Source organism: Cataglyphis hispanica, chromosome 19, assembly GCF_021464435.1.
Source record: "Cataglyphis hispanica isolate Lineage 1 chromosome 19, ULB_Chis1_1.0, whole genome shotgun sequence".
Taxonomy (NCBI): domain Eukaryota; kingdom Metazoa; phylum Arthropoda; class Insecta; order Hymenoptera; family Formicidae; genus Cataglyphis; species Cataglyphis hispanica.
In genome coordinates, this window is record NC_065972.1 from 1,102,347 (window position 1) to 1,122,620 (window position 20,274).

The 20,274-nt window shown below is 39.6% G+C and overlaps 1 protein-coding gene across 2 annotated transcripts in view; it reads left to right on the forward strand.

Moving 5' to 3' along the window:
* Positions 1-691: 691 nt before the first annotated feature.
* LOC126856560 (sal-like protein 1) overlaps positions 692-20,274 on the forward strand; it is a 42,637-nt gene continuing 23,054 nt past the window's right edge. Inside the window, exon 1 of one of the 2 annotated variants that reach the window (XM_050605172.1) lies at positions 692-2,415. The gene's annotated coding sequence lies outside the window, so the exon portion shown is untranslated. The remainder of the gene's footprint in view (positions 2,416-20,274) is intronic. The other variant, XM_050605173.1, reaches the window with a different exon arrangement.

Here is a 20,274-nt window from a genome sequence, read left to right on the forward strand (position 1 = left end):
AAAATGCTACTAGTATATAGCACCGTTACTATTATTATACCACTCTTTTGCTACGCTCTCTATTAATCAATTACATCTTTCCCGGACCAGCATTCGCAATGATTGATAATCATATATGTGTGTTATTTTCTTCCCGATGAACTCGATGAACATGTCTTAACCCCTCATCGAAGTCTCCGGCGGCAGTAGGTCGAAGCGCCTAGGCTCAGGCCGAAAAGACACGTCCTTGAGGTTGCATCGACAGTTCCCCCGCGTTAGCGTAGATCTGAGAGAGGAGGCTTCTCCAAGTCCGTATTAGAGTAACACGTGCAGCGCTCAGAGAATCGCCGGTTGGAGAACCTTTGTGCGCTCTACGACGAAGAGGAGGAGGCGTGCGCGGCACGGAGAAGGCAAGCGCGGGCCCCGAAGGGGAATGGGGAGGCAGGTGGGGTACCCAAGTACCGCTATACCTGGAGTCGCCTCAGGCGAAATACATACCTACCTACCTACCTAGTGCGTGTTCTCTCTCTCTCTCTCTCTCTTTTTCTCCCTCTCTTCCTCTCTCTTTCTCGCGTCCGATCGCTCCCTCCTCCCATCTCCTCCACCTCCTCAAATCCCCCTCAGACCCCGCGTTCGCGCAAGCTATACCGCTGGAAGTACACGCCATGATGCACGCCATAGAGCAACGGCGAGGACCGACCAGTGGCTTGCCTCATCTCGCCGACGACGCGCGTCGCGACGTCGCCGTCAATCTCCTTCTCCTTTTTTTTCATTCTCTCTTTCTCTTTCTTTTTCTCTCTTTACTTTGTCGTTCTGCTGTGCGCGAGAATTTATTCGTCCCGTTGAATCTCGATTTGCAAAAAGCTTTCGAGAGCTCTAGAAGTATCTTTGCAAATTGTGACTCTGAGCGTTTCAAGATCGTTAAATAGAGTCTTTGAGCAATAGAAGATTTTTCGAATCCTCGAGTGGACACTATCGAGTTGGACAAAGAGTTGATGAACGTGTTTTTACGTGCGTCCGATAAAGATCGCTGACACAGTTGGCACGATATTGTCGTGGCGACTCCGAGTTGGCGGATCGAAGAAAAAAAAGTGTTTTAATCGTCGTTCACCAAAAATTCCTCTGCGTCGCGACCGATTTCCGAAGAAGAAAGAGAAGGAGGAGAGCTGTTCCCTACAGGTATTCCTCGTGTCTATTTAGGCATTTGCAATAAATCGATCGTCGTCATCGTCGAAAGATAACGTCGCGGCGACTTGAAATTGGCAGACTAAGGATCGCCGGACGATCGCAGCGGCGAGGTGGAAGAGGACGCCGCGAAGAAGGCTCTCCTTCTTCTCGAGTGCTCACCTACCTACCTACCTACCCTACCACTTCCTCCTCCTCCTTCTCCTCCTCTTCTTCCTCTTCCTCCTCGTCCTGCTCCACCACTACCATCGCCCCTACAGTCGTTTGGTCGCCGGCGAGCAATACGGTTTACGATCGCGTATACGACGGCGTCCAGAAACAGCTGGTACCGCTGGTCGCGTCCAGCGATCGCAAATCCTCGAGGATCTCCTCGCAAGGACCGGTCCCCGTTTCGACCGTCCCAGCTCCGCGAGATAAAACGAACGCAACGGGCTCGTGGATTCCGAAGAACGTATACGCGCGAGTGAGAGTGATATCTTTCCGGTCTTTCAGAGACACGATAAGTCGATGATTGCAGTTTGATGTACTACGTCTCGCGCGAGTGCAGAAGACAGTTGAGTAAAAAAGCCCGGATCTCTGTCTGATTAAAAATCTAAAGAACCAGGATTTATTGTATCTTCAAAATTCGAGAGTTTTAAAATCTGTTCCATTGGAGGAGGAGGAATCGAGAATCACAATATAGCTTATATCTTTAAGAATCGGCAAAAATCTGCAGAATCAAAATCTATTAAAAGTCAAGACACATTATAGAACCTGAGTCAAGATTTTTAAGAATTCGAAAGAGAGAAATCGGAATCTGTTATATTGTAAGAGTTCGAGGAGAGACGGGCGAGTTCAAGCTCACATCATACAAATTGTTCAAGTCATCCAGTCACCACATCCTATCACCGAGTCCCGAGAACTCGAGAAATAAACTTTTGAGAATCGAGGAATCGACGAAGGTCGCATGGCCACCGCGTCGACACGTCTACGTGGTTACCGCCTGTGCGAGGAGCGTCGAGCCGCGACGACGCCTCGCGTCATCCAGCGTGTCGTGCACCACATGATTGTCGACCAGTGAACGACCTCTCTCGTCGAGAGAGTTTCGGGAGCTTCTCCGCGACCGCGTTGTTAATCCGTCCGAGGAATTTTCGCGAAATTCCTACCCGTAGATTCTCTAGTAGGATCCTCTAGTGGAGGAGCCACCACCGACCTAGTCTTCCTCGAGGTATTAACCTGGCAGAGATCTCCTCGTCTCTTCTATTCACAGAGGTTAGTCACTCGCTTCGTTCCGGTATCGTACACACACACACACACACAACACACTCTCACACATACACATACACAACGCGTGTGTGGGCAGGAGTGTGGGTACACGCTCGCGGTGCAACGATTGCCCGCGTGTGCGTATATGTATGTGTGTGTGTGTGTGTGCGTTTGTGTGCAAGCCTCGTGCAGGTATATATTTATCCGTGTTGCGAAAGTGCAGCGAGCCGCATTATTTGCGGTCAGCGAGGTGTGAACTTTTTCGGCGATCGATCGAGACGAGGAACATTATTGCGACTATTCTCTCGAAAGAGATACGTCAAATCCCGGTGCAAAAGTTTCAATTTTATGAAATATGTAAAGTAAGCACACATCTCTCTTTTGATGATAATAATAATCATAATACCTTGTTCTCTTCTAGAGAGGTGAACGCTAGTGAGCAGGCACACATATCTTTTGCGTTTTTTTTTCTGAAATATAGGGGAGGAGAAAGTGATTGACTGCATCATTATTGTTTTTTTTGCGATAAATCGTAACTACGAAGATCTAAATAAAATCGAGCTCTAGATATAGAGATGAACTGCGCGATTGATGCATATAATAATAGATAGACTCGTATATACAATTGTATGCAATCGCTTTGTCGATCGCGACACCGCGTGTTAATCTCCATAGAGTTACAGGTTAACGCGACGACGAAGGTGTTGTCTATTTCACGCGCTAGAAATCTTTGCGATGACGCAGCCTCCGATTCATCAATCGCGGCAGAGAGATTATTGCGCGCGCCCACGACACACGTTTCGAAAGGAAATTACACGGCAACTAGGTTCAAAAATTATATGCATATATACATATATATTTGAAAGAGAATGATGAGATGCTGCATTACACTGACGCCGCATTTCGCGCACGACACCCGTTGCCTTAGCCTTACCGCATGCAGGAATCGCGCTTAGTGGAAAAATATTTTCGAGGAAATCGTTATTTAATAATGATTTCCTTGAAATATTACTGTGTGATACGTATTCGCGCGGCTCATTTTCGATGGAAAATTACGATACGATGCAAATGAGAGCACGCGGGCGATGCGAGGAGAAAGCGCGCGATCGCGATTATCGTCAAAATTGTATTTTTTCGTGCGCGTATCTTGCCGAGTAAACACGGAACTCGCTCCTCGACACGGTAGTGCCTGAGAAAAAAAGCAAAAAGAAACTTACAAGTATCTATACGGAAATGAGTATAACAATAGGGTTTAGATAAAAAAAAAGATAGACATACACCATTAAGTAATTGAATTTAGAGAGAGATAGAGAAAAATAGACAAGCAATGCAATGTGCATGTATGACAATAGATAAATTTAAATAGCCGCATAGGTTGATAAATAACTAATCAATAATTAAATTATGCATTTGTATATATATATATTAGAATATATTGTTTTTCATGTATAAAGTAATTAATCGCGATAGGAGATACATGAATTAAATTGAATAATTAATATTTACAAGATCGCATCTTACTTAATCGCATCTTCAACGTAATGAGATAATTAAAAGTTAATCAATTGATAAATAAATCTACGTTTCTCTCATTTCTCGTACGCTTATCTTTTTCCTTTCGTTGGCGTTTCGAGAAATCGATTCTCTCGCTTAAAATCGACCGCAATGTTTCCGTTCTACGCTATGAATCGCCGCCTGCGAAACAAATAATTGGTGAAAAATTCCAGCTGCTCACAATACCGCAACCGTGCCACAGTATTAATTAACTATAAAATCGCAGTAATGCGTGTCGCGCGCGTGGACCTTTTCGCGTGTCGCCGAGTAAAAACTGGTCATACTCGCGGTCATTTCGCGTTGAATCCGGAAAGTTGAAAGAAAGAAATTTTAGATTCAAGAATTTAAAGGCGCAATCGAAAAACTTATCAAATTCTCCTCTTTTAAATAAATCGACCTCGATAACAAAAGAGCGTGATTTAATAAAGTCAAATTTCTAAACCGTATTCGGAAAAAAATGGAAAGTTCATTTTTATGAAAATTTTATTCAGAAATGGAAAGAGTGTGTCCCTTTCTAGCAAAGTTTTAATCAGAAATAAAAAGTTTCTATTTATGAAAATCATTATTAGATATCTCCATGAGATTTTGCCAAGAATCACGATCTTTTAATATCGAATGTTTCAAGAGCCATTTAAATAAATCTGCTTTATCTTTTTTACCATTTCGAGCGGACAATAATTCATTTTACAAAAACACTGAATCGAGTTTCAAAATAAAAGGGCGCTTAATGAATCGCCGAGTTCGCTCCTAAGGACGATTTTTTTTTACGTCGGTTTAGAGATTTTTACGACAAGGAGATTCGCCTCCCGTCGTTTGTCGTTCGTGGAATTTTGGATGAATCTGTTATTCCTGTCCAGGGAAATCGTGCATGGAATCTTGATCGTTTCGATTCCGGTCTGGCGCACCGGTTGAGAAGAGTGTCCAGAAACAGCGCTTGTTTTTCAAGAAAAACGCGGAACAAAGACACACGTGGCTTGCCCCTTCTTTATCTACGAGCATAAACATGTCGGACGTGCGGTCCGACAAATAAAAGCGCGTCTAATAAAAGCCTTGTCTAACAGCGCTATTTTTGGCGCCGGCAAAATCCGGGCAACTCGCATTCCTCGCTATTTTGATCCTAATTTAGAATCTCGTAAACTTTGACACAGTCATAAAACTCTTTAAAAAACATTGAATCGATCGAGTTAAAGTTAGTAATTTATTATCCAAAAAAAATGAATTTATTTAATAAAAAGGAAAAACGTTTAAATTAAAAAACAAATTTTTGAATTTAATTTAATAAATATTAAAAATCTTTTATATCTATTTACTAAACCTTGGTGCAATCTAACTTCCTTTTTTAGGAACTCGAAAATTAAAAAAATAAAAAAATAAAATAAAATTTCAATATTACGATATTTTTTTCAAGAAGGTGATTTAGATTTCTGTTGCGATTGCACGGATAGATATTCTCGAATTCTTTCGATTCAAAGGGACGTCGTAAGCGCATCGATTGCAAGATGAAAGAAAAAAATGACGAGCTTACGGAATACAGCAAGGGCGGAGGAATAGAAATCGGCGGGAAGACACAACGCCAAAACAAAGGCGAGGATCGGAAGAAGGCAGACGCAGGAGATACGCATCTCCGAGCGTGGGATCGCGTGTGTATTGCCGGCGTTGAAGTCGCCGCGAGCGGGAGATATCTAGGACGCGGGCCGCGTCGCGTCGCGACGCATAATGACGCCGACGCTTTTGTAATCCACGTGACTATCGTGCGCGACGTGGGCTAGTAATGCCGAGTATTGTCTTCGATTGAATGCCGCCTTTAGACGGCTATTTTAAAACGCACGTATCTCAGATATATCTTGCCGGCGTGATTTTTTATCGAGCCGCCATCCGACACAGAAATAATGAAATTAAACGATCAAATAATTAAATGTCATGTGTCAATAGCAGGTATGACTCGCGTTTCTAAATGAATTGAAATTGATTTAGAAAATATAAGTTAATATAAATATCTTTTTCAGCACATTCTATACGGCGTAGAAAAATATTGTTACATTTAATGAAACATAAAAAATAAAAAAATCTCCGTTTCTGATACAAGAAGAATGCGGTTAACGATTTTCTAAAACTAACTTGAATCGTATACGTATGGCGTATTTACATACAAACACACACAAGTTGTATATAGAATTATAACAGATTTATGACACCAGAAATCTTAATAAGATTCATGGTGTCTAAAAATTCAGAATAATTAAATATAATCATTTAAGAGAAATAATTATAAGAGATGTAAATATATATAAAACATTATTACATAATGTAACAAATAATGTAAAATAACGCATCGTGTTCTTCCCGATTACATGAATAATAATTATCAAGCATCTTGAGCGTTTCATTGAAGAGGATGAGAAAGCAAGGCGGATTATTAATAGTCCTTTTTGCTGGCGCGCAATGCCCGGAGGAAGACAGTGGAAGGACACGTGAGGTCATCGCCGCAAAATACATCGCTGATAGATGAGGAGCCTGTTGAATTTCTTTCCTTGACGATCCTGGGCTTCGATGATCGGCCGAGAGAAAGAAAGGGGAGGGGAAAGGGGAAGGAGAAAAATTAATGTTCAAAGAATTACCGCGAATTAAATCGATCGATCAAGCATCGCTAACATCGTAATACGAAATATTTCTGAACATTAACTGGTTTCGGTGTTATCGATCATGGTGTCGATCTTTAAACAGCAACGTAACGTTTCGGCCACGATCGATTGATCTTTGAAGATAGTAATTCAATTATTTATCACGCAAGACGCTCTCTATTATTGGCGATATAATCGCGAAGAGGCTGATTATATGTCAAGAAATAAATGAAAAATGCGGAATAAAATTTGTCTGCGATTCGATTTCGATGATAAAATCCCTCAAGTCTAGATGTAATTGAGTTTGAGATATCCTAGCATTGCCGATCCTTTGAAGAATAAAGTAAGGACTTTCGGTAAACAATCTGCTGGTAAATTGTAGGACAAAGTTATCGTCGAGTGACTTTCATCAGTTTCTAGACGCTGTTAAAATACTCTACGAGTAGCAGTGAGTCACCGCTTTCTATCGGAATGTTAATGGCGAATGCACATGTGTATTCTGAACTGATGGAAAGAAGAAAAAAAAAATTCGATTTCTCACTCTTCTTTCTCTCCTCGCGTTATTCTTCGCATTATTGATATCAGAGACGTGTCCGCGAGATACATGAAGTGCGAGATTAACGAGAGGAACGGAAAGAAGTCGACGAAAGACAAGTTGACTTTGTAAAAAAACTTTAAATCTCGTAATTACGCTTATTTACTTCGTTGCGAAAGGCTCGATCAAATTTAAAATCGCCAACGCGCATACATGCATAAATAAATTCCTCTCGCCATGACGAAGTTGTTCGTTTAATCGAAGCAAAATCTGTTTTTTCCACTAGCTGATGAATTATCGATTTATCGAGATGAACGATGTTCGACATAATTCAGCCCCCCCCCCCCTCCTATGGAAATTCAATCCCCACTCTCTCTATATAGAATTAACTAATTAAATTCTGTAAACTCTAAAGTCCGTTACATCAATTTAAATGCTAATTTGACGAAATCTGTCATTTTTAAATTTAGCCAAACTAACTAATAAAGAGTTTTTCAACTCTAGGTTTTAAATTCTAATTTAGAATTTTTTTTTAAATTTTTTAATATTGTTTTATGATAAAATCAAATACATAAAAAAAATCCGATCTTTTATATATTCTAGATCTTAAATTCTAATTCTCTTCGAATCCTTAAATTTCAATTTCCATTAAACTAGGTCGAACGATAATCTCCAACGGGATCTATTATTCATACATCCATTAAACGTGGATTCTAATCGACTCTGAATTATGCACCGCGTTGCAATAATCTACACGTTGCACTTAGTTGCGGGTTTTGCGAGGTCTAATATTTTCCGCGCGCGAGCACTCGGTCTGTATGAGTGCAGGACAGGTTCCGACGACGACGGCAGGATACTCTGACATTTGCCAGGTTGATAGTCGAGTGGTTCACCTATAGCGAGGTGCACCTATCCGCTGCGTTATACCCGGTGTCCCGGAATTGTCAAGTGTTTTTTTGAGAGTTTGTGGTGATGATACTCTCTCAGAATAGAAAAACATCATCATTTATTCGTACACTTGTCAAATGTCCAAAACATTGTAAGTTTAATTGGAATTAATTGAGAAATGATTTTTGATATTTCTGAGATTAATTACACGAATATAATACAAGAAAGTGAAATTTTTGTACTGATTATATAGTTGACAAAAAAAAAAGATTGACAAGTTAATTACGTTAATATGATTAATTGAAAATTTTAACTTTCAATATTTACAATCGATTCGATTCGAGTTTCGTTAAAGAATGATCGATTCTGGATCGAAAAATTTGAACTGAGAAGGACTTCCGGTGAGAATTTTCGGGCTACTATATTCGGACAAGAGTAGATATTTATCGCACGGTCGCTTGTTAAATCCTACGCCATATTTCGAGGCGAAACGAGTTGAAAAAGCAGGCTAAGGCCCCGGGATGGCAGTGGTACGATAATTATCGGCTAGAAAACGCGGGATGGCGCGGAGTCGCTATGTAGGTAGTTATAGCTGTGCGATTGCAGAAGCGAGCTTAGAGCCGAGGGCAGGTTTGCAACCGCTGCTGCCAAGAGAGAAATTTCTGCAGAGTTGCTGCGCCGTAGCGGTCGTTTCGACATAGGTGCAGGATCGAGGGGACTCCGGGCAGGTGCGAATACAACATCGTGCCGTTGGCGAACGCGCGTGAAACGTCTTTTTTTACATCAACGATTCTCGACTAATTTCGCGAGGAGATAAGGCGAACATGGCGATCGAAATGTTTGAGACGTTTGCATCGCGAGAACATGAGAGAGAAAATAGACTCTAACTAAAAGAAGAGAAAATAATAGATAGCGGATATATCTCGTGATTTTTGAATTATAAAAATGATAGAGAAAAAAGAATTTCTAGCGAGCTAAATCTCCACGAGACAAACAAATACATTCCTCACTTAATTTCAAGAGAAGTTTACCTTAATGGAACTTTAATTTCAGGCTCAGTTATAGAGATATATGATGTAAGAAATTGGAAAGTCCTGTCACTAATTCGAATTGCAAGCGATTAAAAAAAAAAGGCGAATTAAACTTTGGCGAGAGCCGAATAAAGATTACAAAGACTAAATTTTTATGAATTTTTAATTGATTTTTTGGCCAAGTTTGTCTTAATAGAATCGAAAATTTAAGTACACATAATATACATATACACGATGCAAGAAATTAAAAAGTTACAATAAATGATGAGTTCCCCCAAATTTTCGCCGAGGAAAAATCATAGATGATTAATTCATGCTCGAAAAAATAATGTTCTTTACGTTTTACAATGACAAGTCGTAATCTCTCGGTTAAAAAAAAAAAATTCAATCTCTTCATAAATTCCATTTTAATTTATCTTCTTTTGTTCCGAGATATCATTCTAAATACGCAGTGTCTAAATTTCTGGGACTTTTTTTTTTTGTCTTTATAAATCTCGCAGCTCTGCGCGAGAGAGGAAATGACTTGATGCCGGTGAACAGACTTCGGGCCGCGCCATGAAAAGACTTCTCTCGGCGTGCACGTGTAATTAAGGGTGTAATTAGAACACCGGATAAGAGCGGTTTAGAACATTACAAAGGCAGACCATTACGGTGGTTGAGAGAAATGCATATACTCGAGTATAGTATATACTGACCCAGTATTCTCAAAAGAGCAACCACCCGATGCCGTTCGAAAAGAATCATTTCATTATTTTCTAATAAATTCTATTACTATACTTAAATTCAATTAGTTTCGAAACTTACGTGCAACAATTAAAAATTCAATAACGAGATAATACAATTATTTAAGAGATTTAGAAACATAATACTCAAGGAATATAAAGTAGTACACAATTTTAAAAATAGTTATTATATATATTTATAATGTCCAATCGAAAGTATATATTTACAATTATTGTTTAAAAAAGGATGTATTTTATATTCTTCATATTTTCACTCAAAATTAAAATTGTTCTATTCCAATCTCCGAACTGATATTTTCTCGTTTGATTAAAGCTTGACATAAAATTGCTGTCTATATCCGCATTCTTGATATTTATGCAAAATGTTTTATCCTCCTGTTCATCCCGGGCTAATATCACGCTACGCAATGTCGGAAATGTGATTATAAAGGATGCAGCGCAAAAAGGATGCAGAATCGTCGCGGAAGCCTTTCGCGCCTTCGTCTCGGTTGTCAGAGCTAATGCAAAATCGCGAACGTGCCGCGAATATAGCACGTATACCTCTGCATGCACCTTAATGACGATGTCGCCCCGTGTTACTACACTGTGTATTTATCAGCGCGAGTCGCGCTGAGGATAGTCGCGTCTTAATTAGCTTCGGCGGCTAACGAGGTTACTCGGAACGATACCGTTTCGACGATGAGCAACAGAAGAAAAAAAAACAAAAAGAAAAAAAAAACACATAAACCTTTGTAAATTGACGCTTTAAGTAAGCAAAAGAAACTCGATCATAAAAGTTTTTAATTAGATTTTTAATCAATTTTAATTTAATGGCAACGATTGACTAAAGACTGGTAACGGTCTAGTTTTTTAAAGATATTAAAGAATCGTAAAACAAGAATTATAAATTTAATTAAATAATTCTATTTTTATTTATCAAGAGTCCAATTTAATTTTTTTTTTTATAACAATAATTTACACAAGTTATTAAATGCGGAAATAATTTTTATATTATTTGAGAGTCACGTGAAGTTTTAAATTAAAAAATCGAGTGTTTCAGAATTTCAAGATTTCTCTACTGGTTGCACGGAGGTGATAAGTGATTCTCCTATTCGTAAAAAATTGCAAGACGTTTTGCTTATTTATGGCCGCATCGTAGGATACGAATTACTGTCATAGCGAAGTCGGCAGCGGGAATCGCACAAGGATCACGAGCTTTACTTATACCTAGGGTGGCCTTTGAACCCGCGTTTCGACAGCGTCGGCTAAGCAAAAACCTGAGCTAATGCATAACCAATGGAGCGGAATCGAGACTCGGTCGCGCGATTAACGACTGTCGTGACACACACCGCCTTTGCGGATGTCGATATCTCGAACGGCAATGCGGTCTCGCCGATCAGACACGGTTATCACTGTTGGTGAAATTATCACCCCAGCGCAGCGTGTCGAAAGAGTGTCGAAAAGAAATGGAAAAAAATTCCATTTATTTCTCATAAAATTTTAAATATTATTTTTCCTCAAAAAAAAAAAATACTTTGTTGTATATTTAATTTAATTACTGAATTTATATTTATTGAGAGATTTTTTTCATGAAAAATTGTTTCTAAAAGAGAGAGACGAAAGGTTCAAATGTCGGAGACGCAATCTGGTTGCATGAAAATTTAGCTTGTCCGTATCCGCATCTCCGCGATTAGTTCGGATTTTATGTAGGCTCCCACTATAATATAATTTGGACATAAACGATAGAGTGCCGTGTTTTGACTTTCTCCACGTGTCTGTCAAGTTTCATTTCGATTCCGAGACGAAGCGTATCGCCCCGGGGCCGGTTCGATCGGTTGCGCAAATCAGTATTCGCCTCGGTACGAACTTCCGTTCGTCAAAGAAAACGGACCGGCGACGGCGGCTGCTGACCCAGTTTGCACGCGGGGCCGGACGGGCCCCGCGGCGCGCGCAAGGACGCCGCGAAAACGGCGCGATGCGTGCCTTGTATCCCCGCTTAACAAAACCCGATCCCCGAGAGGGTGGAGCAGCGCTTTCGAAACGCGACGGTAATTATCGGTTATAAAGTAATGCCGGGCCCGGTTGAGAGACGGTTGCGTTCGACGTCTGATAATCCGTCTTCGTCTTGGAAACGGTGAGAAAATTGTGCGCCTTCTCTCTTTCGTTCGGTGTTTAATTAGAAGAGCCGTCGCAGTTATTATTCGATCACCATATATTAAATGTAACAAGCGATATTGACTTGACGGAATTGAGATAAGACGATCGATATTATGTCCTCTGGCGCTTTTCGATTTCAACAACATTCAATATTGTATTTCAAGAAATATAAAATTATCCCATTAAGCGAAAAAAGATAATCGAAATAAGATAAAAAAAATTCTTTCTTATATTCTTTTGTATGTGTCATAATAATTATAGAGAATTTAATTTTATATCGTGTTAATATTTATATATAATGCTAATATTATATTATGTAGAATTATATTATATTAATTAAATCATATTGAAGAATAACATAAGAAGAGTAGAGAAAACAAAAAGAGAAAGAAGAACAAAATTAAAAATTTTTCATTTGAATCTAGCATACCAAAAGATGACAAATGATATATAACGAAGAAATAGAAAGATAGTGCAGGAGAATTAAATTTAAGAATGACAGATTTAGAAAAAAAAAGAGCGTTGAACGCATCGTTGATTTTAACAATAATTAAATTCCTGAGCTAATCAATCTGACACATTAAGATGAAAAATTACATTGTAGTGAAGAAATAAGAAAATAGCGCAAAATGAAAGTTAAATTAAAAAATGTCAGAAAATCATTCACACACAAAAACAACATCTAAGATCCATAAATCTCTATCCCCTGTACATATATATGTCATTTATTAACTCATGAGTTAATGCATCTTGAATACGAGCGTCTATATATCTACATAGAGACCGACAAATTGCATAATCAAAGAGTAAAAAGAGCGATGGATAATAATCAAATATAAGAAGACGCAGCGGTGTCCGTAGAAATGGACCCCGACTAACGGTGGTCGATCAAAAGCGAGCGCGTTAGAGGTGTAACACGTGACAAGCCGGGGCCAGGTAAGACGATTAATGGCACCGGCCATTCTCGCGGTAGCATATTTGGATCGCCTCTAACGATCGGTCACTGTAAATAGGTTGAAGGCGTACCCGGAGGGGGCTAACGTCGACAACGGGCCGCGTTCCATGGCATTAAAGTCTCCGCGGTTTCACGGAATACGCGATACGCGCGTATGTTTCGTGTGCGTTCCCCTCGCGGCGCAGAAATTCTTAAAGCCGCTCGGTGTCACTCAAACTCACGACCGGACCCCTTCAATTTCATTGTGCTGTGCGCGGGGGAGAAAGAGAAAGAGACTGCTGAGATACCGATCGATTTGTGGCGAAATAGCTGTTCAGTTTCGTCAGCTGCGTCGAGAGCGATCGATCGATTGTCAGAGGTAATTTATGATGGGAACAGTCATCATATATAAGAAATATATTTGTGCGGAGAGGCACAAATCTCTTGTGTTTCAAAATAATGCGGTGCAAAGTTCTTTTTTTTTTTGCATTAGCTTAGTACATTGATTCATTTTAAAAATAATATCAATTTCTAAAATACATATCGTAATTGAATTGTTCATTGAATTATCAATTGCACAATAACGTTTTTTTTTTTACGTTATTACACTTAAGGGAAAAAGAAGACCTCTTCTCTCGTTATTACCTTGTTGAGAATTATCGTGCATGCTCGTGAGCAGAAAATTGAGAGAGATTACCTAAATGGAAACTGGTACGAGATTCACGGAACCGATACATATGAGCTATAAAATTTATTTACGACTCCCAAACCCAAACTGTTTATTCACAAAACAGCTCTTCCCCTCTTTCTTCGCGGACAAAGAAATCACGTTTTATATATCTAATATCGAGTTTATCTCTTAAAATAAATCTTTCGGCTTCTGTAAATATCTCTTTGACGACAGTCGCAATTTCGCGACCAGTCCCCTTCTCTTCCTCTCGCCCAGAAAAGCGTCGGCGCTGACTCCTCCAGGCGGATGATTGCCAAGCCCTCTTGTACGACGTCAAGAGAGCACGCGGCCGTCTCGTTGTTGGGGCAACCGCGGCACTCTAGCTGGTATGAGAGAGCGCGGACCCCCTCGCACGGAAGGGGGGGAGGAGGAGGAGGGGGGGGGGAGAGGAGAGGGACTCCGGGCGATGTAGGCGTGCAGGATACCTACCTCTATCCAGTCTCTCTCGCGTCGGTCGGTTCGGTCACGTGGTAACGTCAGCGAACCGACCGACACAGACAATCTGGTTGCGCAACATCAGGCGGCAAAAAGACGAAGAGGAACGACGATGAAGTGGAGGACGAAAATGATGACGAAGGAACGATGCTTCGCTTCGTTTCTGCTTCGTTCCTTCGCCGCGGTAAATAAGCTAAAAGCGCCTGGTATGTACCTGACACCGCGAGACCACATTTAATCGCAATATAAGAGTCTCGATATATGTATAATCTCTGTCTCTCTCTCTCTCTCTCTCTCTCTCTCTCTTTGTTTTCTCGACTCCCACTCGTCATCGATCCGCCTGTCGTCGTCCGCTTCGAGAGCTCGACCGCGCTTTAATTGAAATCTACCTCCGGCAGAGTTTTTGTCTCTCTCTTTCTCTTCTTTCTCTCACTTTAACGTGGAATGTTTTGTAATAAATTTTAAAGAAAGATTTTATTTTTTCCAAATAAAGATTTTTATATATAATAAAATACGACTCTTATTTTAATTAAATTACTGTAAAAAAATTTTATTACATTAGTAGAAAATCATTCTCTCTTTCTTATATCATTATATCTTTCAATCTTAATTATAATTTTTTTTTACACGCAATGCCATACAGAATCCATCATACCAAAGCATTAAATTTAACTTGAACAAATTAATTAATATAAATCGAGCGTAAAATATATATAATTATAAGAAGAGTGATAATTAATTTAAGAATCGTCTCAGATTTTTTATTTCCCTCAATCTTACTTGGCTTCTTTCTCCAGCTTCGCAAAGTTGGAGAAAGAAGTCTTAAAAAAGTCTCGAAACAAAAAATGCATCAACGACCGAATAAAGACGTCAGTCTTTCTCCGAAAGATGATCTCAAATTTCGCGGTGGCTATAATTACATAGAATTTCTGGGACAGCCTATATAAAGAGCGATAAAGACTAATTACATCGCGTAAGGACAGATAAAAGTGACAGCGTCGCGCCGAAAGGGAAAGAAAAAATTGCAAGAAAAAGAGAAAGAGAGAAAGAGAGATAGAGGGGAAGAGATACACGCCGTGCCATTATAACGGCCGTGAGGAATTCCGTGTTCCTGTCTGCCGCGATGTCGTGATGCTGGTCGTAGCGAAGAAATCGAGATGAGGGCCGGGAGGATTGGAAATGAAATTCGGCACCTCGGATGCCGGATGCTATCTATACACGGATGCGGAAACTGGGTCGGCTAACGGTGAAATTCGTGCCCCGGCACGAAAATCCACTTTGTATATCGCGGCCCTAGGTGCCGGAAATCTTTCGATTAATCGCGGGAATCGTAGACGAGGGGTCGATAAGAACAGTCAGCCGTTTCTTATCAAGCATCTTGGCGGATCCGCGAATTAAGAGTCTGCGATTTCAAGAGAGCGTGAAGGAGTATAGTCCCAGAACAAATATATAAGACATACTCGTCATTATATATCCCTTAATTCCTAAAGTTTATAATCATTTTAACATTCGATAAAGAGAAAATAAATGATAAAAGAGAAAAGAAACACCGCTGATCTGAATCACGATGTTATCCTTAATTAAAAATAATTATTATCGAGTAATTAATAATCCAAGGCTATCGCGTGCGATGATGAAAACATTAAAAGATATTCCGTTTCTCTTTTGTACGCGCGACGCGAATAAAACGCGTCTACGAGCGATCGCGCTCGGTTTCCTGAGAACTTTAAAATCGCGCACGCACCTGAATCCAGTTACCGTCTCGCACGACTGAGCAAACTGGAAATTTCCACGGAACCCGGCGTTGCTTTTGCACGCTGATATTTTCCCTCAGCATCGGCACGTTTTTACACGGACGACCGGCGTTGAGCAAGAAACCGCGAAGCGACGATAAAAATCTGAAACGGAGGTAACGCGCGATCTGCGCGCAATGTCGATGGCGAATGGATTCGCTCCTGTTCGCCAGTTGGTTCGTAAAGAGACAAGCAAGTGGCGAGAGATTCGCAAGAACGATCTAAGCCATTTCGGCTTGGAAAGAAAGCTGAGAAAATCAAATAATTATAATGATATTAAGATTAAATAATTATAATAATATATTTAATGTTATGTTTAAACCTGATAATTTATATTAATAATTGATCTAATTTCTCTTCTAGAATTTTTATTACATATTAATTCAAACAGTTTATGTCACTAACTAATTGTCATATAATTTAATAATTTTTTTCTACTAAACTTTCTTCTTACTACTCCTTTAAATATTAAAGTGGCCTGAAAAAATACAGAAAGAACGAAAAAAAGAAAAAATCAAATTTTCTAACATGTCAGATTAATGAACATGAAAATGATAGTCAGATCACTTTTTATTTCAATCGTGTCTTGTCCAGATTTCTTCTTCTTTTTGTAATCATTATATCTAGGTTTTAGAGAATAAGACCCAATTAAAGAAGCAGTGGTCAAAAACAAGACGAAATCGACGATACGTTTTATTTTGTATATAGCGAGTCGGTAATTTCGTTCGCATAAATTATCGTAATCGCCACTTAGTGAGGCATTTAAGCGTTTCCTGTCTTTAGCGCATCGTAAAAGAGAAAGAAAGAGAGAGAGAGAGAGAGAGAGAGAGAGCTCTCTTGATTGAAAATATAAAAACAATCTTTGACGAATGCGCGGATAACTTCTCGGACTTCTTACTTTTTTCGTTCACTTTTTATCATCGCGTCAGGGTGTTTCGAAAGTTCTTCACTTCGATCGCAATGCTTGCAATCAAAAAAATTTTTGGAAATGATCCATTTTTATATTTACCTTAAGGGAGAGAGTGGAGATACATCTAGCAGCGGGTAAAAAGAATCGATTTTTCAATTTTTATATTTTCTTAAAATACGATATATGTATAAGCTAATAAACTTAATAGTTTCCGCAAAAACGCACAGTTAATATTAAATATTTAGCAATCGACTTTTCGATTACTAAATGTAACATTAACGGTATTACAAAGCATATACATATCAATTAATATTAATATCCATTTGTCAAAGTCACTTGAACATAATATTTCGAAATGATAAAAATAAAGTGTCTGATCAAGTTAAGCGAGCTTTCCATTAAATGTTACAGCGTAATGATGATTCCGGGATGAAACATCGCGTGTAAATGGTGGCGCGCGCACCGTCCGTCTCTTGGCGAGAGAAGCGGTCGGCCGACAGTTACAGTTACCGGAGAGTATATATCAAATTTTAATCGAAAAGCAAGATATCGCGCATCATCTCCCGACATTGCGTAGGCCGGCTCGTCGGCCTAGAAACATTTCACGAAGGCTCGAGCCCGTTGCGTTTGTGCACGCGCGAGCGTGCTAAAGCAAAGCGTAGCTCGTGCGAGACGTTAATACTTTAATTAGATGCTCGAACGGGTTTTAAGTAATCGGGAAGGGGTGATGGGAGGGGAGGGGAGGGGAAGAGGGAACGGGGGTTATACGTTTTCCCAGTACCGCGCATCCTCGGCGATCCTGCGATCGTAACGAGGGAAATCGACGATTAGTAACGTCGTTGCGACCAGTTCAGGATGCAATTATTTTTCCTCGGGAATCCGATGTAAAACGAAAGAATCGACGGATCGTTTTTTATTTATTTATTTATTTTTTTTTTTTAAGAACGAAAAACGCGATTAGAATTAGAGAGAAGTATCACCCCACATTGGTAATTTTCTAAAATCCTTTGTTTTAATTCACTCCTTTTTTTATTATTTTACTGTTCTTTTTTTGATATCTCTCTTATTGAATTTGAAAATTATATTTCCTTTTTATATCCTCTTATTGTTAAATATATTGTTTTTTATCATTTCTTATAATATAAATATAAAATAAGATAAGAAGTAGGATATCGCACGTTTATCAATTATTTTATTGCAAATCCTAATTTTTATAAATAATTTTACTTCTCTTTATCTCACTTTTTATTTTCCGGTTGTTTTTTATGCATCTTTTCTTTTTTCGTTTCGCCATTCTATTTATTTGGTTTATCGGATGTTAGAGATCTTTATGAATATTCAAAAGAATTGAGAATTCTCAGGATACTTATATCCATCCAAGGATATACGGATAAGCGAAACGGAAAGAGAGATGCGTTATTTCTCAACCTTGAGTGATTTACATTGCTGCCGGATATATTCCATTGTAATTACGCGATCGCGCTAGTGACGGCATATTATAAATAATTTCAAGTTCTTCTACATCCAAGAGCTTCATCGTTTCTCGCCTCTTGACTGGCTTTATTCGAACTATTTGATAAATACTGGGAATAACAAATTTGTGTTTTTGTAAATTAATTTTGCGCGTGTTGTCAATTATTTTCAATTCAGTGAAGATTTATTGATTTAAAATAGAAAAATATATAAAATGTAATTTTTCGCTCGTTATCTCGTAACAAATCCGAGCAACGATGACAAGGTCAATAGGAGCCTTTGGGCATTGCTGCACATGTTTAAGTATTTACGGTTCATCTCTCGCTCTCCGTAGGGGGCTGATCTCTGATAGTAAATACTAGTTTCGTTCTTTACTGCAAGTTATGGCACACGTGCGCCAGTATGGAAAGACTCGACGTATTAGCCTTGTCATTGCCTTTTGCTCGGATTCAAAAAGACAATTTCTCTCTTAATTAAAAAATTTAGATTAGAGAATCGCAACACAGTTTTTTTTAAAATAAATTGCGATTTATTTCAAATATAATTCCAAGATTTTAAAAATCATTTTGTCGCCGCAAGCGTGTTTACACGCAACGTGACTGTATAACAAAATTTCTTTTTGCCAGCACAAATATCTCATTATGCAAATAATCGCAGTCGATACGTCTCTTCAGAGATGTGCTATGCTCTGAACACCATATCCACTACGAGCGACTGCTTTCACAAGGTCTCGATAGAAATCATCAGACTCGGGCTTTTCTAATCGCTGATTTACGATATTCCGCGGCGCGTATAATTATCGACCTTTTTCCTCTCTTCTGCTCTCTCTCTCTCTCTCTCTCTTTCCCTCCTTTTCTCTCTCCGCATTTCGCGAGATTAATGATGCGCGTATACTTTTTCGCACGCGGACGCTCTGAAAATTATCCGCGCTCTTAACGGCGCGTAATTACGCATTTCGTCACGCTGCCGGATAACAAATTGCCAGGATCTCGGATCCAGCCGGTATCTCGGCGCCGGGACGCCCCGCGATCTTAACGACCCGCCACGGGTCGTTTTCTCAAGGCCCTTATCGACGACGCCTCGTTGACCCTTTCGAGTCCTTATTTCTCGAGAGAAAAATCAGACTCTCTTATTGGCGTTAACTATTCCCGGCTGAGAGACGCGGTCGTTAAACGTAAATGAAAATTCCTCCCCACGCATTACAGAGAAATAATTAATTATTTTCCATATTTATCTAGTGTCAAATCATAATGATTCACGCACATATGGGATGATAAAAAAAATTTATTCAATTTTCTTTCTTCCATCCAATTCTTGCATTAATAATAAAAAAAAAAGATAGAATTTTATAAGCAATTTACGCTAACAAATAAATTAGCGATATATAATAACTTAAGAAATTAACCGGGAAGAAAGTTGATTATACATTATGCAGTTACGGTGAATTCATGCTTTTAAATCGATGGCGAGAAGGTGGGCCGAAGGGGAGGCCTCCCTCCCTCTAGCTCTACTATATCACAACTGACCTATTAGCGGGTGTAAATCGCGCGTACGTGTTTATGGTTGAGCTATTTGCATCTTCCGCTTTACATAATATTTAATTAAGAGAGGGTGGGGAGAGAGAAAGAGGCGACGATTAAAGAGAGCAATTTATTCGCCCTACCGGCACTCTGTTCATCACTCCGCGACGTGTATACGTCCGAGAACTCGGGCCCAATATTTTCGGGATATCGAAGGAGGAAGCAAGCGAGGAGACACGCTTCGTTCTACGCCGCGAGGAGGCAGACACTGACTCATCTCGCCATTCGAGGACACGATTTATCGACCTGCCGGAGAAAATTCAACGCTCATGAATATTTATCGCGCGCGTCGCGAAATAATCTTCGTCTTTTTTCTCCCTCCCTTCTTCCTCCTCCTCCCCCCCCCTCCTCCCTCCCTCACCCCTCCTCTTTCCTTCTTCGCCGGCGCACGTGCAAAAATTAGGACAAGCGCTCTTTATAACGAATACAAATTTTATTGCGAATAAAATATAATCTCTTGATTGCAAATAATCTATCTTCTCTCTCGAATTTCAAATTGAAA